Source organism: Myotis davidii, unplaced genomic scaffold (assembly GCF_000327345.1).
Source record: "Myotis davidii unplaced genomic scaffold, ASM32734v1 scaffold135, whole genome shotgun sequence".
Classification (NCBI taxonomy): domain Eukaryota; kingdom Metazoa; phylum Chordata; class Mammalia; order Chiroptera; family Vespertilionidae; genus Myotis; species Myotis davidii.
The window spans coordinates 12,187,189-12,204,961 of record NW_006289813.1 but is presented as its reverse complement, the minus strand read 5'-3'; the positions used below and the strand labels follow the sequence as shown (position 1 = coordinate 12,204,961).

The window sequence follows — 17,773 nt, the reverse complement described above, 5'->3', positions numbered from 1 at the left end:
TGTCAGACATGGTGGAATTCAGGACAAAAATTATTTAAAAGCAGACAAATGCAGGCACCTTATAACTCTGGTGAGTATAGTGAGCAATCAAACTCCTTAAATATAAGTGATTATATTAAAAGATCTATAGAATTCTTTTCTAAAAACGTCAAGAAGCAATTAACAGTACCCAACAACTTTTCTTTATAAAAACAACCAGTAAAAAGGAATTGATAGATGCTTACTTAACGTTGAATGTGATTATGTAAATAAAAATATGAGTCCAAATGCCAGGATCTTACTTAATGAGGAAACACTGGAGACATTCCTACTAAAGTGAGAAAAATGACACAGATGCCAACTGTCACCACTACTGTTAAATGTGGTAATGGATATATTAGACAATGCAATGAAAAAAAAGAGAAAGCAATCAGAGGCATAAGAATTGGGTGAAAAAAAGACAGAAAATAATCTCTATATGCAGATAAAACTTACTGAAACTTCAAAAGTGAATTACAGACTTTTGTAAAAAAGAGAATTTATTCAAAAGGATGCAAATTTAGCCAAGAAAAATCAATAAACCTTATTTATCACACAAATATAAAAAGACAGATGACAATGGAAAAATACCTCATTCATACAGAAAAATAACTGAATAAATGACAAAACACAACAACACAACACGTTGGCAAATAAATGAGACAGGTGCCACACCTGTGTAAGACAATGAAAACATCTCTAAAAGAAAAAGGAAAAAAAAAGTAGACATGAATAAAAAGAAAATATATCTGTCCTCGGATCACAGAGCTATCAATTCTCCATAGGGTTAGTTATAAATTTGGTGCAATTTTGATAGTAATAGCACATGTTTGTTTGTCTGTTTTTCTGAAGAGCTAGAAAAGTTCATTATGAAGTATATAATACCATAAAAGACCTACCAAATAATAAAACATATTGTAAGACCTCCCAAATTAGAACAAAGTGGTCTGGCACACAAAGAGACTAAAAGAAGAGAAAAGAGTGGGGAAAAAAAAGGAAATACTATCCCGCAGAAAGGAAATAGTAGCATCTTATGAATTAATGGCATTGGGCCAACTGGAAAGTCATTTGGAAAAAGATAAATCATGTCACACTTTCTATCAAGATGAATGATGCCACATGAGTCAGTGAGCCACATAAAGATGAACTCATAATCTTTATAATCCAGAAGTTGGGAGAAACTTCTTCAATGTACCTCAAAATCTACAAGCTATAAACTAAAAGGCTACATTAATTCAACTACATAAAAAAATAAAGTCAAGCTTTTGCATGAAGAGTATACTACAAGAAAACTCAAAATCACAAAGGACAAAGTGGAAATATTTGCAACTTCATTCAAAGGCAAATTATTAATAAGCAAATAATTCTTATAAAAGAGAATAATCTAATGCAAAAATGGGCAAAACTATGAAGAAATAGTTCAGAGAAGAAGAAATTAAAATGTCCTTTGAAAACAGGAGCACACTCATAACAAAAGGAATGCACTGAGAAATGATTCCTCCATCTAGAGAACAGCATATCCTGTTGGTTAGCAGGTGGCATATACATGACTGGGGAGGCAATGTGGTCCAAGTCCAGAACAGGGAAATGCGACCATTTCTAGCCAAACTGTGCTTATCCTTTGCCCTAAAAGTCCTACCGTATTTCTAAGTGGCTATACAAACAATATACAGGCAAAAAAATGTACAAAACCATTCATTGTGGCATTATTTCTAACAGAAAAGAATTAAATTTAAATAAGAAATATCACTGTAAAGTCATGGTTTCTTTCTTTTCAAAATTATATTGCAGAGAGCGGGCCTAAGCTGTCAGTTGGACATCCCCTGAGGGCTCCTGGTCTGTGAAAGGGCACAGGCTGGGCTGAGGGATCACTCCCCGCCACATACACACACACACACACACACACACACACACACACAAGCACAAATGACATACACACAAATCACATTATTAGAGGTTCCAGGGACTAGAATAGGTAAGCATTTTCCAAAATACCTTCTAGTGCACGAATGTCATGCACCGGGCCTCTAGTGGAGCTATAAAGGACTAATGGGTTTATGTCACAGACATGTAAGCAGCCCAGCCAGTGTGGCTCAATGGTTGAGCATCGACCTATGAACCAGGAGGTCACAGTTTGATTCCCAGTCAGGGCACATGCCTGGGTTGTAGACTCAGTGTCCAGTAAAGGGCATGCAGGAGGCAACTGATCCAATGAGTCTCATCATTGATGTCGATATCTCTCTCTCCCTCTCACCTCCTCTCTGAAGTCAATAAAAATATTGACACAAAAGCAAATATTATGGGGCTTTAACTAACTAAATAACTATATTAGGACATCAAAAATAATAATGACTACAACTGATTGAAACACATAAAAGTGTTTATAATAATATTCAGGAATATAAATCAAAGAGTTCAAATGATATCCCCAAAAGAGGAAGTATCTCCCCCCCCAAATTATAATAGGGCATAAATTCTTTACTCTGAAAACTATTAGTTACAGCAGAAAAGTTAATTTATTCTTCCTTTTCTATTACAGTTTCATCTCAAAATAAATAGCCCTGGTTCATAAGTGAAATTTCTTAAATTCCTTTAAGAAAGTTAGAATTAAGAATATAAACAAAATAATGGCTCCAGGCCAGTGTCATCAACAGATGGGAAAGCACAGTGGAGGGATCAGTTTGTCACCCTCTGAATTCACTGGTATCCATCATAGTACCACTGTTACTGTAGAAAATCTGTCAGGGTGAGCGTGTCAGAGGTCAGCACCGGTCCCACAGCTGTACCTGCGAAGTGGGCTGTGCCTGATCCCCGTGGCCTCTTTAGATCAATCCCCCGCCTAAATGCCACTCAAGGGAAACAGCCCCTTGTGAAGGCAGAGTGGCTCTGAAATGACTCATAGGCCAGCCTCTGGGTTTCCCAGGATACTCCCTGAGGAAGTGGCAGTTGTTTTATCTGGAAGCATCCCCGACAAACTGCCCATGCCTGCTGTGCTGTCCTTACGCTGTTGCTCCTCATCACAGGTTGTTTTTCAGGAGCCCAGGAGAACCCCGGGGACAGCATCACCCAGGCTGCACCTGCAGCCAAGCTGTTGCCAAGAGCACCAGCTGCTGAAGAGCAGGCACATTCTGACTTAAGGACATTTGTTTTGGAATGTTAATCCTGGAATTCTTTAATCCTTCGCACAGACCTGTTTTTCTGGTTCTCTAATAATATTACCGGTTGTCGATACTTCAAAGATGGGCTGAAATTGAGTGGGACCAAAATACAGCTCATGGAAATATCAAGGCCAAGGCATATACAATTTCAGCATTCAAATATGAAAACGGAAAAGGCAAAGGAAGAGACAGACTTGAAACGAGCGGTTGCAATTTCATCTCCATAGGTTATTGCATTAATGTTGTTAGTGACTTCTCCCAAGATAAGGTACAGTCCATTCTCCGTACTCACGGTAGTTGTGTGTATAACATCACCATAAAGACTGAATCAGCCAATACCGAACCATTAAATATACAGCTAGGTTCTTGTGTATCACAGGTCACATTTTTATCAACCCATCAGTACATAACCTTGTTTTCTGGTGTTTCTGTTAAAGATACCTCATTCACATATACTGTTAATTCATTATATTCAACTCCCAGCCAACAGCACTGTAACTCATACCTGAAGAAAGTTTACCTACCCAGCACGTTATTTTCTCTGTGGGGCCCACCATAGCCTCCCTGATCTTAGAACACTAGACAGTATTTCTGCTTGATGCATGGGGGCCATTTTAAGCAGTGACATCAACAAAAATGCAAAAACTGTGGCAAGAAATAGACCATGCAAGGGACACTTGTTTACACTGTGGGAGCTGCAAGAAGGCAGAGTGTCACCTTGATCCACCTCAGCTGGGAAGGTGCACATTGGGTGACTCAAATTTTACCCGGCTCTGCTCATGTCCACAAATGACCTCGAGTATTGATTTTGGGATTAGAAATAAATATTAACACGCAGGCAAAATCACAAACTTGTGATAAACAAGTAATGGGGATTGACTGTAATTGTTTCATGCTGACTCTACGAAAAAAAAAACAAGGTAAGAACACTGAGATATCCAAGGGCTTCTAAAGTTTTTAACAGTTGCCTTTTATCTGTAAAAAATCATCATCATCATCATTAAGTCACTTTATTATCTGTTGGGGGGAAAATACTGGCCAATCGTTATAGGTGCTCAAGTGTGTGCTGTTTAATTATGTTGGGCATAAACATCTCAGGCTTACAAGCAAAGCTAAAGCGATGGCTGGCTACCATGTTTAGATGGCAAAGGCCCTGTCACTGACCACACATGCACAATGTCCTCTATTCAAAATGAGAAAGAAACTTTAGCTGTGCTTTTAGTAGTTGACACATTCTCCAGCCACTCATAGGACCCCTTTATTTAATTGGAACTGATGAGAAGTCCTTTTAGACTCTTAAGGAAATGTGCATTCATTTACTAGTAATTAATAGCTTATAGTCAATGGGAATCTTTCCGGTGCTTACAAATGAGCAGTCTTATGCCCTGAACTGTCCCTGCTGAGCAAGTCCTGATGGCCACAAACCCCAGGTCTGCTGAAGATTCTGATTATGTCACATGACCAAAGAACACAGTCTCATACGGGGACAAGTGTTAAATAATAAGCGAAGGGGAATCCAAAAGAGAAGATGTCAAAGAAAACCAAGCCTAGGTTTTCCTCCAATTGAAGGGAAAATTGCTCTTATTCCAAAGTCATTCATCCTCTTCTCTGGGCCACGCTCTATATAGGAGATCTTTGATTGGTTCACTTGAGATTATGTGCAAGACGTTGATCCTGATCTCCTATGATCTTCAAGCAACATAGCCCAAAACTTTTACCCAACACGACCTGTCAAAAGCAAAGTCCCCCTTGTGCAATTGTGATATTCCTCAGACGCTGTGGAAGCCTGAATAAAATACCAAGAAGAGCTCATCACCCTCTTTGTTCTGATCTGATCTTCAACACACACCCAATTGAATAGGTTTCCCAGGTAACCTAACACCAGAAAGAAGGCATTTTGTTTAGCAGACAGGAGCATTCTCTGAACAGCAATGAAATCATAAATTGGCATTCTGGGTAAAAGTGAATTAATTCCCCACAATCAGATCATCCTATAAAGCTGCAAAACAGATTCTGGACCCACAGAGACCTCCCACGGGATATCTAGGCTGAAACTCTTGGCCCTTTATTATCACAATATGCGCAGCACACCTTTGCAGGACCCCACTTCCAGGCTGTAGTCTAGGGTCTCTGCCTTCCCTGAAACTCACACATAACCAGACTAAAGCTTTCAGAGACTACACCAGAGACCAGTGGACCAATGCCCTCCAAATTATAAAGGCCTGATTCCACTTTTAGTTCACAAATTTGTGCTCATATCCTTAGAGTGTGCAGCATCCACATATCCCCTACTTAGTCTTGGTGGCTTTACATTTTCAATAGGGAAGGAAGGAACTATTGGCTGTCATATCTAGATTCTGAGTTTCATTTTCTTCAAAGATGTATGTAGCGTGAATCTGACAAGCAGTAAGTGTTGACCACGCCCCTGTGGCCATCACACTTAGAGTTTCTGCAGTTAAATGAAAGCACAGGCCTTATATGTAGAAGACAATGAAAAGAAAGAGAGTGGCAGAATTTTAATCTATCTGCAATTATTTTATTTAGTTCTCTGCTAATGTAATAGCTATTATCATAATAAAAATGTCAAAAATACATTGATATCATAATTAACAGCATGCCTCCATAAAGCGAAAAGGATCAGATGCCTTCATTTCAATCCTTCATTTCTCATATTTCGTCAGTAGTTTTGGAGTGAGGGGGAACAGTTGGGAATGAAGGAAGACAATTAATATTCGATTTAATTACTTTATGCCTAAGGAATATGCCACTAACTAATCCCTCAAGTATGCCAAGTAAATGTAATGATATCACCTTTTAGCTAATTCTTTTATTATTTTTTAATTTTATTGACTGATTTTTAGAGAGAGAGGGGAAAAGATAGAAAGAGAAAGAAGTATTGAATTATTGTTCCATTTATTATGCATTCATCAGTTGTTTCTTGCATGTGCCCTGACTGGGGTTCGAACCCAAAACCTTGGCATTTTGGGACTAAGCTCTAACCAATAGAGGTATGGCCTGGGCCTAACTATTTCTTTTTCTTTTTTGTTTTAATATATTTTATTGATTTTTTACAGAGAGGAAGGGAGAGAGATAGAGAGTTAGAAACATCAATGAGAGAGAAACATCGATCAGCTGCCTCCTGCACATCTACTGGGGATGTGCCCGCAACCCAGGTACATGCCCTTGACCGGAATCGACCCTGGGACCCTTCAGTCCACAGGCCGACGCTCTATCCACTGAGCCAAACCGGTTTCGGCCCTAGCTATTTCTTTTAAATGAAAATATTCTTTTAATGTTTTGATTGAGGTTTATTAATTGTTAAATACTGATCCCAGTGACTAAATCTTACCATCATTCAGTATTACATCCCCTGGTATTTGTGTAGTGCTATAGAATTTTTTGTTTTTGTTTTGAAAATAGAACACTTATTAAAACTAGTGACAATAACACACATTTAGAGGAAAAGGAAAGTGGTTTTCTTTTCACCCCAGTGAACAACAATCTGTTGTTACCAAGGCCATGGGGGAAGGAGCGCAAGGAGACAAGGCTGAGAAGCAGATAAAGAGGTCAGATTCTAAAAGCTAGGCTAAAAGCTGGGCTGGGGACAGACAGCACAGAATGGCAAATGCAGTTCAAAGGCAACGTTATATTTAGCATAGCTGATGTTCTTTTCACATTTTTTATTTTGCTATAAAATGCAAAACACTAAAACTACCAAAACCCAAATTTTTAAAAGTACAACAAATATGACAACCACCCATGAGCACACATCATACACTGAACATTATGCCATACTAGCTTTTGATACATATCATACACACACACACACACACACACACACGCACACGCACCGTGAGGAAGAAACCCTTTCTTATACTGCTGTTACAAAGAGATTTCCCTCTACATATTTGGTCTGCTTATGGTCTGCTTTCCTAATTTAGATTTCAAACCACCTTGAATTTGTATTTTTATATGGAATGAAGAAGAAATTTGATTTTTACCATAATATAGCCAATTTTTTTCTTATTTATTTATTTATTTATTTATTTATTTCATTTATTCATTTTTTACTTACTGAATAGTCCATCCTGCCCCACTATGTTTTAATTCCACCTCTGCCATACAAGACAAGTGTGCTTCTGAGCTCCCTCTTTCCCCTCGGTCTACTTATCTATATCTGGGCCAATACAGTACAATTAGATTTGGCTATTTTTCTATTTATTATAACAAACCCCCATTTATTTCCCTTCTACAGGAAATCCAGCTTTCAACAAAAACAAACCCCCAAATTTATTTCATTGCTGCATGATTTTTGGAGTAATATATCTGTGTTTTAATGCTTCTTAGAATATTTGGTTCTTTAGTTATATCCCCCATCAGGAGGTAAAAATAGTAATAAAGATAATTTTTACACATCAAGAGCATTAAAGAAAATGTAGGCTGGTGACCTAGGTATTTTGCAGGCGTCTATGTTTTCCCCATGTTCAATGAAAAATAGTCTTTTAAAAAACAGGCTAAACGGAAATTGAATTTCAAACAACTCAGCAATCCATTGGACAACCTTTTAGAAAGTTTAATATGCAATAAAACTATGCTTAAAGAATCATCTCAGACTTGATAAAAACAGAAATACTGCCATTCTCTTACATCTCAGTCACTTTATTCTCCTTATAGATCCCTCCTTCCTTTGAGCCATTATAAAGGCATGGCGGGTCACAGCCAAGAGCTGATGAGTCAGCACATCTGAATGCCAGGACCAGGACGGAAGAAACAGTCAGTTCCAGCTGGAGACCCGCCACGTTTTTGGAAAGTCACAAAATCTCTTGTATCTCAGGTTTTTGGGATTTCCCCCCATGTTTAAAATGGAAATTATGCCTCCCCTTTGAGGATACTATATCAATAATTTGAAATGGAGTATGTGAAAATTATTTGTGTGCTAAAAAAACCTCATACACTATTTTTACACCTTCATCGAGTACAATTGAGTTGTAAGAGTCTATTATTATATATTCTAAGTATAGACTTTTTCTCAGGTATATGTTTTGTAACTAGTTTTCCCACTGTATGGTGTGCCTTTTTACTTTCATAATAGTGCCTTTGAATAGTAAAAGTTTTTTCATTTTGGACAATCCTATTGATCAGGTTTTTTTCTTTAATAGTTCATGTTTGGTGTGTTCTATTTCAGAAAAAGCTTTCAACCCAAGAATGCCAAAAATTGTCTCTCGTGTTTTCTTCTATAAGTTTAATAGTTTGGGAACTATATTTTTAAAGTCTTTGATCCATTTAGAGTTAATTTTGGTATATTGCATGAGCTGAGGGTGGAAGTTTGTTTTTTGCACTCAGCTGTCCAATATTTTCAGTAGCTATTTTTGAAAAGTTTATACTTTCCCACTGAATTGGCTTAGAACATAGTTGAAAATAAACTGACCATACGTGTGGGAGTATTTCTGGACAGTCAATTGTATACCAGTGGCTTAAACATTTATTTTACATGAATCCCATAATATGTTGATTACTGTACCATAGTTTTATAATAAATCCTGAAACCCAGTAGAGTAATATCTGCTTTCTCAAATTTGTTTTGGCTGTTCTACGTATTTTATTTATTTGTTTTTATAAAACACATCAGAATTTTATTGCTTAAAGAATACAGCATATAAAATCACAAGAATGACCAAATGCAAAGTCCATATACATTTTAGAATTTGCTTGTTATGCTATAAAAGAACTGGAATTTTTATTGCAATTGATTTACATCTTGAGGATGAATTTGAAGGAAATTGACAACCGCATTGTGTCTGTGGGTCCATGAACATAGTCTATGCCCCCACTTATTTCTTCATTTCTGCCAGCAATGTTTTATAGTTTCCATGTAGAAAGAAGAGTTACACATGTTTATTCAATTTACTCCTAAATGTTTTATATTTTTGATGCAATAGTAAATGGTATTTTTTCTATTTCTGATTAGAAGATTCTAATATATAAGAACACAGTTTATTTCTGTATCTCAACTTTGTAAACTTCAAACTTAGTAAACCCACTTCTGGTAGCATTTTTTAGTTTTCATAGGATTTTTAACATAGACTACAATTGTTCAATACAAAAGCAAAACAACACAAGCCACATGTATAATATTAAATTTTCTCGTAGCGATAGTTCTGAGACAGTCTCTAAAATTTCTTATTAATTTCCATCTTTTCTTTGAAGAATATTTTTTTCCATGCTTCTCCTTAGAAGCTTCTAATTTCCAAATCAAGATATGCTTCCCATATAGTCATTCAGTTTAATTTTAGAGCTGGCATTTTTCTAATTTCTGCATGCATAATATTAATATAGGTGCCCAAAGACAACTGCATTTTGGCCATTCTTAAGTTGGTATTTTCTAATTAAATCTTCCCATTTCTATAAAGCACTTGCAAGTAAAGGCTTTCTATCAGGAGTATTAAATGAGGGCTGGGAATTGGGGGTTTCTGGCCTTGGAGGCACAATTTCCCATATTAATTTTTTATTTATTTTTGGATATCTGTAATCTGAGCAAATTTTCTAGACATGTTATATAGTGGGTCAAATGTGGCCTCAGTTTCTCTCCCAGCTGTCTAAAAACAACTGGAAGGGTTTGGGGCCCAGGCAGACCAAGCCTGTGCTGGCCCCCTGGACAAGCCAGTTAGTTAATTACAGTTGAGATGCGACTTCCCTATGGGGCTCCTGCACACCCCCAAAGATTCTTAGTCACCTAAGAATACCCAAATTGGGCTGGAGGGAGGATGTGCCCCTTTCTTCAGAGCTGAATGAGTTCAGCTCTCATTAAAAAAAAAAAAAACAATTTCTAGTAACCACATTAAAAGTCGGTAAATTTTGATTTTAATAACATATCATATATAGCCAATTTCTCCAAAATATAATCTCTCTATATAAAAGGCTAATATGCAAAGTGTCCCCCCGTTCAACCAGAAGTTTGATTGCTCGCTATGACGTGTGCTGACCACCAGTGGGTGACGCGGAACATGGCAGGCGACCAGCCACGGTAGTGGGGTGCTGAGGGAGTGAGGGAAGGAGGAGGCAGGGAGGTAGGGAGGCGGGGAAGCAGAGAATCTGATTGGCCCTGATTGCTAACTAGGCTTAGGGACTCTACCTGTCCACGAATTTCATGCACTGGGCCTCTAGTTTCATCATGTTCCGAGTAAAACCATTATGAATAGGATGGTTTACTTTTTTCACACTTTGTCTTTAAAAGTCAGTGTTTACACTTGGAGCACGTCTGGATTCAAAACAGCCACATCTGATGTGCTCAGTAACCTCATATGGCTAGTGGCTACTATAATGGACAGTCCACACGCAGACAGATAAAGCCAGCCTAAATTCTTATTTTCTAGTCTGCCTGCCTTTTATTTTTTCTTCTTGCCTTTCACATTGTGAAATGTCATTTATCTCTGGTGCCTGTTCTCCAGGCCCAGGGCCAGGAATTATTCCATCTACTGTTTCTTGGAGGTTCTTCCCCATCTGTGGTACATTCCTCCCAGGCAAGTGCTCATCGGTCCCAGGTGGATCCTGGAGAGATTCCTTTACAAATCCCTGAGCTTGTGTCCTCTCCCCTCTCTCCGTTTTGGTTTTCTGTCCTGAGAATTTCAGCGCCTTTCCAAACTCTGAACTCTGATTTTTCAACTCTGTGAAATTGCTGGGTGAGGATGTTATTAGTGGCTGCTGAGAAAAGGAAATTTGAAATTCTGAATATTGGAGAAGCTCAGTGAGGTGTTGCTTAGCAACTCTTAATAGCAAATAATTTAAACTCTGGATTTATTTTTTCCTGCAAACTTGCTGCTCCAGCCCAGAATCTAGAATTCACTCCCCTTCACGGCAGCAGCTCGCCTGCATGCTCGCCTGGGTACACTCACACAGTGCCAACATGACGGTGACAGGTTGTGTTATTTACCAGTTCCCATTAAGTATGTTTCTTTGGATATAACAACGGCTTCCAAGATTCAAGGCCAAGGTAGCTGGAATTCTATTACAAACACAACCTTTCATAAAATCATCTGGCAAACAGTAGGGACACTGAAGGCAGGAAGCCCTAAGACAACCACCATCAAAAATGTCTACATTTAAACTGTGTCAATAACAGATGTTTGTTTGGGGAGCCTACAGAACATTTTCCCTCACTTGTAAAATATAACTCTAACTTTTTCAGGAAAACATGCCAAATTCCAGATCACAGTCACAACATCTTTCAACTTCAGGTTGACAGGTTGACCTCCCTCAAGGTGCTTCCAGATGCCCTGAGAGCAACACACACAGGGCCAGCATCCCCAGGCCCCTGACCTCCCCTCTCCCAACAGTGGCGGCCCCAGGAGACATGTTACCCAGACATCAAGCAAGGTATTGGACAGGACCCAAAACCGGCACAGCTTCTCCCAACACAAGGAGAAGCCGGTACTGGGCTGGACTGCACTCTGAGCTGGCATCCCAGAGAATGCCTTCGGAGGGCCCTTGGAATCTGATGGGGTTTTCCTATGAGGAGGAAAGTGGTAGATTATAGGTGTCAGGAGCTAAGACAGAACCAGATGACAATGCCAGCAGAAAGGAATAAAATGATAAGGAATCTGTTTATAAAGAATTGATGTTAATTTCATTATAAAAGCAACCAGTAGATACATAAACATTTATTCCTTGGGTCAAATATGTGTCATTTCTCTTAGTGATGCATCTGAGGAGTGAATATACCACCAAGGATTACGTGTTGACAAAACCAGCAACATGACTGATTTTTTGTCATCTCTGAAGTAACAGCTACCTCTTCATGAAGTTTTTCCAAATAACAACTAAGCCAAAAGTGGTTCAGATAGAACAATCCAAAATTCCTAAATATCTCCCTCATCACACAATAATCTGTCATTTTCCAAGTCACAACAGGAAACACCACACAGCTGTCAACCATAATGGATATATGAAGATGATGGACGATGATCACTGTGCCAAAATGCCACGTTCAAATTCTGGCTCTCTTCTTGCTGTGTGACTTTGGGGAACTTGATTAACCATTCTGGGCTTTAGTTCTCTCCTTTGAGGAATTGCAAGTAATAATAGTACTTACTTTACAGAGTTGTACAGATCAAATAACTCATGTATATAAAGTAACTGAATGATGCCTGATGCAGGGAAGGACCAGGGCAATGGAAGTGTTTTCTATCACTATTACGGTGGAAGAGGCAAGCAAACCAATATACTATGTGTACACTCATTCAGTATTTCCACAAGTATTTGTGGTGTGATCCTACCTATGTGACACTGTGCTAGACACTGGGAAAAGAGAAGCCAATAAAAATGCCTCCATAGCCACCCGTCTTTCAAATGTACCTTGATGTGGGGGTGAGGTTGGGGAGGACAACGAAAGTGCCGAGGTGAGAATGGCTGTGCCTGTTTAAGGAACAGATGACAGTTAATTGCAATGTCCATCTCAGCACCAGACCTGTGTTCCTCTAAAGCAGTGGTTCTCAACCTTCTGGCCCTTTAAATACAGTTCTTCATGTTGTGACCCAACCACAAAATTATTTTTGTTGCTACTTCATAACTGTAATGTTGCTACTGTTATGAATTGTAATGTAAATATCTGATATGCAGGATGGTCTTAGGCAACCCCTGTGAAAGGGTCGTTCGACCACCAAGGGGGTCGGGACCCACAGGTTGAGAACCGCTGCTCTAAAGGAAAGCACAGGAAGAGAGAAGGAAGAGAAGCAGAGAGATTGTTCCAGAAACACCGACTGAACTGTCTATTCGAACAGGGTCAGGACTGGAAGGCCCAGGGTGGATTGTGGTAAATTCCCAGTTCACCGCATAGCCAGTATGACTTTCACACGCACTGGCTGGGAAATGAGAGGAGGGAGAATACAGAAATGCCACCTCCGCTCTGAAGAGCAGAAATGCGGGGGAATCTCAAAATAACGACACTTCAGGCTGGTCTGTGTAGCTGCACTTCCTTAAAATTCACACTTTGTCAGTACATTATTTGCTTTTAAAAACAACAAAAAATATTAAAAACTCTCATCTTTGTTGTTAGTTACAATAATTTTTATATTGCTCTTTTATTTTTCTGAGTTGTGTGTGCCTCTTCCTATTAACTCCAAAATACTCTCTGAGAAATCAACCTGGTGCACAAAAGCAGACAGCGATGGTTTCTTGGATACTCAGGGACAGGCTGGATTTGTCTCCTTTCATTTATATGCTACTAGGTTCTTCGCATGGTAAATCCATTGTTTAATAGCATTCCAGGTGACCGCACTAAAGGAAAAGCAAACCAATTCTGTACCATTTCAAAGCCTATGAGAGCTCTTTAATGTCTTACATTTCACCCACTTTCAATACGAAAATGATATTTGCACACTTATGTCCTATTTTTGTAAGAAAACACAGATAGGCACATGCCTGGCATCTTGTTAGGAAATAGAACAAAGAAAGTCTCTTCTTCCTGGAGCAAAATGTTAGCCTTTTGAGCATGTAATTTAACAAATCTATACAATAACTTCAGCATGGTCTCCCCGCCAAGCCTGAAATGGGGTTGTCAGGAATGGAAGTGTTTATTTAACTCCATTCAATGAGCTCTTAGTATGAGGGAAGCAGAAGACTGGAGTCAAATGCAGATACAATTCAGCCCTCTTGTCCTCACTCAGCCAAGCCAGCATCTCTTGTGTGTATGCCTCACCCCATCCAGACACTTGCCCTCCTGTCCTGCTACCTTCCGAATGGCATTCCCATCTCAGAGCGAGGGTCACCAGTCAGTAGTTATCAACTAAGAGGAAATGGATTTGTCTGGTTATAAATTCATTAAATAAAATGGCATCAAAAAGCTTAGGCTTCACAGATGAATGAGGGACATTACAACAATATGCCAGGAAAGAAAGACGTACTCAGTGTCACTAAGATGAGTGTGATGGTGCCCACATCTTGGCATTTATGTGGGGATAAATGAGGTTCCATGGGGAAAGTGCTCAGGACAGGGCCAGGCACGGAACAGGTGATGCACGTGCTGGTTGCTTATACTCTACTAGTATGTTCTGCACCAGAGATGTTAACAGCTGGGATCTACACTGAAGCCACCTGGGTAGCGAAGAATTAACCTGACCCAGACAGAGGTCTGGGCTTGCCCTGTGCTCCTGGGACGTCATCCCTAGGCCCCTGGAATGCTCTGCCTGACAGGAGTGCCTTTGTTTGGTCAGAGACAGTCTAAATATGATTTATGATGGGGTCTTAGGGCCATGCAGGATCTGTTCTGCCTCCAGAGGGCTGGAGACTGCAGGTGTCAGACCAGCGTATGTGAGGCTGGAGACTAAAGGTCAGCCACGCAGGCAGTAGGTGATTGAGCCCCGAAAAAATCTCCGGATAGAGAAGGGCCACTGAGCTTCTCGGGTAGGCAGTACTCCCTGCATGGTGACATGTAACATTGTCGAGAGAGTAGCGCTGTGCGTGACTGCACAGAGAAGACAATGAAAGCTTCACACTTGCTAGTTTTCCTGCCCCTGCCTTTGGCTGATGTTCACCTCTATTTTTTCCTTGTAATAACCCATAACTGGGAGGATAATGGTGTTCAGTGAGTTCTGTGAGTCCTTTTACGAAGCTACCCAACCTCAGGGTGGTCCTGGGAACGCCAAACTTGCCATTGGAGTCAGCAGTGAGGGTGGTCACGTGTGGATGGCCCCTCTGTCTGAGAAGTAGGCTCACTCCTGCATTTCTTTATCACAGTAGTGTTAGTTTAACCATCTCCTACAGGGAACCACCCCTTAAGCACAATCCCTTAAGCACAGTGAACCTATTATAACACTTCTGGAAGTGTTCACTGAGGGGCCTACATCTGTGGTGCCAATATTAAAAGATGCCAGGCTTTTTGCTAATGTTTGCATATAATTTCATTTTAAATCTGCTTGCCTATGGAATGGAGCAGCTGTGGCCAGAGCCTTGGGCAGGATTTGAAGCTCTGGTGGAGGAATGGGGCCCAAAGTGGCCCTCTTCTGGACGGAGGTGTGAGCAGGTCCACAGTGTGAGGCAGACCCCTGCCCAAATCCCCAACATAGAAAAAGTGGCCCAAAATAGCTGCAACCTGCCTGGCTATGGCACTTCTGAGCATCAAGCAGACACAGCTGGCCCAAGGCACAAGCAGGGCTGGCCCCCCACCGGCAATGTCATCTGGGCTGAGGCTCCACAGATAGTCTAGTTTTGCCCAGGGCCCTGGCTGCATAAGGAAGGCAACATCACGGGTAAGATTATGGCTGTGGGCAGAGGAAGAAAATCCCATTCAATAGGAGCCTGGAAGTAGCAATGCCAAAGCTCACAGGAGCAATTAACGCTGAGACATTTAGCCAACAAACTCAAATCCTGTGGGAAATCAATCTTAAGAAAATGAAAATAAAATGACTATGGAAAAGGTATGTTTAATATGCTTATAGGCATTTTTTTAAAGCATCAATATAAGCAAAATGTATGTCATAAAACCAAAAGACAGGCAAAAACAGAAAAAGCAGATACAAAAGAAATTCAACAACAACAAATATGTAGATGACAAAATAAAGTCATCCATTAGGGAGACACTGAGTGAGCAGCCACGGGTGTCTTCTATTGTAGTCTACTCTCATAGGTGCAAAGACATGACAGTGAAAAGAATATCACTGCCCAGGAGTTTATATTCTTGCAGAGGATACAGTCAACAGACTAAAAGAGAGAATATGATTTGAGGTGCTATAAATCCTTGTCGGTGCTATGGGAAACTGGAGTAGGCCGAGGTGCTGCCCAATGGGGTGGCATCTGAAGGTCGGGAAATGCTGTTCTGAGACAGGGACCCATGATGTCAATGAAGATAACACAGGAGCCACACTGCATGGGGAAGAAGAGCATTCCAGACAGATGGAGGTCCTTATCCTGACAAACTGATTCTATTAAACTACTAATCATAGAGCAAACATTTTATTTCCCGTGAAATTATGGATGTTCTAATTATATTGACAACAGGTCTGATGCCACTCGCACTATGCTAATTCATTCTGTATCAGGAATCCTGGCTAATACATGTAGACAACACAATGCCTGAAAATAGAGTGAATTCAGGATTTGAAAGGGAGAAAATGTTAATTATCTGGAGATGATAATACTGTCTATATAAATAAACCGAGACCCTCAGACAAATGAACAGAGCTAATAATGAGTCCAACATAACAGATCAACATAAAAAGCAGCAGTACCCTTATGCAAAGATATTAAATAGGAAAGGGAATAATAAAAAAATGCCTTTAATAAAACCACCAAAAAAATATAGGTACCTAAGAACAAGTCTAAGGAACATTACTACTGATTTCATGAAGTAAAAAAGTCTCGGAAGGACATAAAAGAAACCCAGAATCATTGGAGAGACATGCCATGTCATTCTATGGAAGGACTAGATACAAAATTATAAAGAACATATCTCTGGATGTTTTTCGTAGTGTCCTTTTATTATTTCCTAGTTGTTAAATATCTTTCAGAGCAAAAAATAGGAAATGCCATATAATTTAAATCCAGATCTTGGTGGAGTTTGCACTGAACATGACAAGCTGATTCTGAAATTCATATAGAAAGTAAGCTCAGAAAAGTCTAAAGAATAGGAAAACAGAAGAACATGGAGGGGCTAATTTCTCTTCCAGAAAGCAGGCTTCTTATAAAGTAACTAGAGACCTGATGCACAAAGATTCCTGCAAGAATAGGCCTTCCTTCCCCTGGCTGCCAGCACTGGCTTCCCTCAGGCACCTGGGACCCGGGCCTTCGCTCTGGCTGCCACCTCCTACCTTCACTCCAGGCCCAAGCTGCCTCCTGCCTTTGCTCTGGGTCTGAGCTGCCTCCTGTCCGCTCCGGCCGGCTCTGCGGCCGCTGCCCAGAGGCTGGCCCTCAGCAGCCAGCTGGGGTTTGTGGGAAGCTTGGCTTCCTTCATTGCTGGGGTGACGAAGGAAGCCAAGTGTCCCGCCCACTCCGGCGGCTCCGTGGGTCCAGCCGATGCCGCCATCTGTGTGGCGAAGGGCGCCACCATCTTTGTTGTGGAGTGATGGCTAATTTGCATATTACCCTTTTATTAGTATAGATAGCCTTAAACCAAAGTAGCATTGGTTTGAGGAGAGACCAGTGGGTCTGTGCCACAGACCAGCAAACCAAGGCTCTTAATCCGTCTTCTTCTTCTGTTCTGTGTGTGCCAGTGTGAAGGTGGGAGGGACCGTGAACCATGTGCACCACTTAAGGCAGGAGGGGAGGCCAGAGAACAGGGTACATGATGAAGAGAGGCAGCGCTGAGGCAGGGAAGGCACTGGCCTGGGCATGAAAGTGGGTGCCCATCCCTCCAAAGGTGAGAGTGATAAGGAGACTGACCCCTAAAGCCTCTTCAGGGAACTGCAGGAGAGAAAAGATGCAAGCATGGATTCTTGTGTCCACTATGACAGTGTTCTTTAGAACCAGAGAGACCAACCTGAGTTCACTTACTCCAGTCCTCACCCTTTGCAGAAGAAACTGAGGCCCAAACATGGTGGTTGTTTAGCTGAGATCATGGGATAACAGCCCATTGGAAACCTCATCCTGGGCTCTCTCCAGCTAAAGCA

The 17,773-nt window shown here is 40.5% G+C and overlaps 1 protein-coding gene across 9 annotated transcripts in view; it reads right to left on the bottom strand.

Moving 5' to 3' along the window:
• Positions 1-17,773, bottom strand: part of ADCY2 (adenylate cyclase 2 (brain)) — a 282,664-nt gene that overhangs the window by 240,148 nt on the left and 24,743 nt on the right. The gene's annotated exons all lie outside the window — the stretch shown is intronic.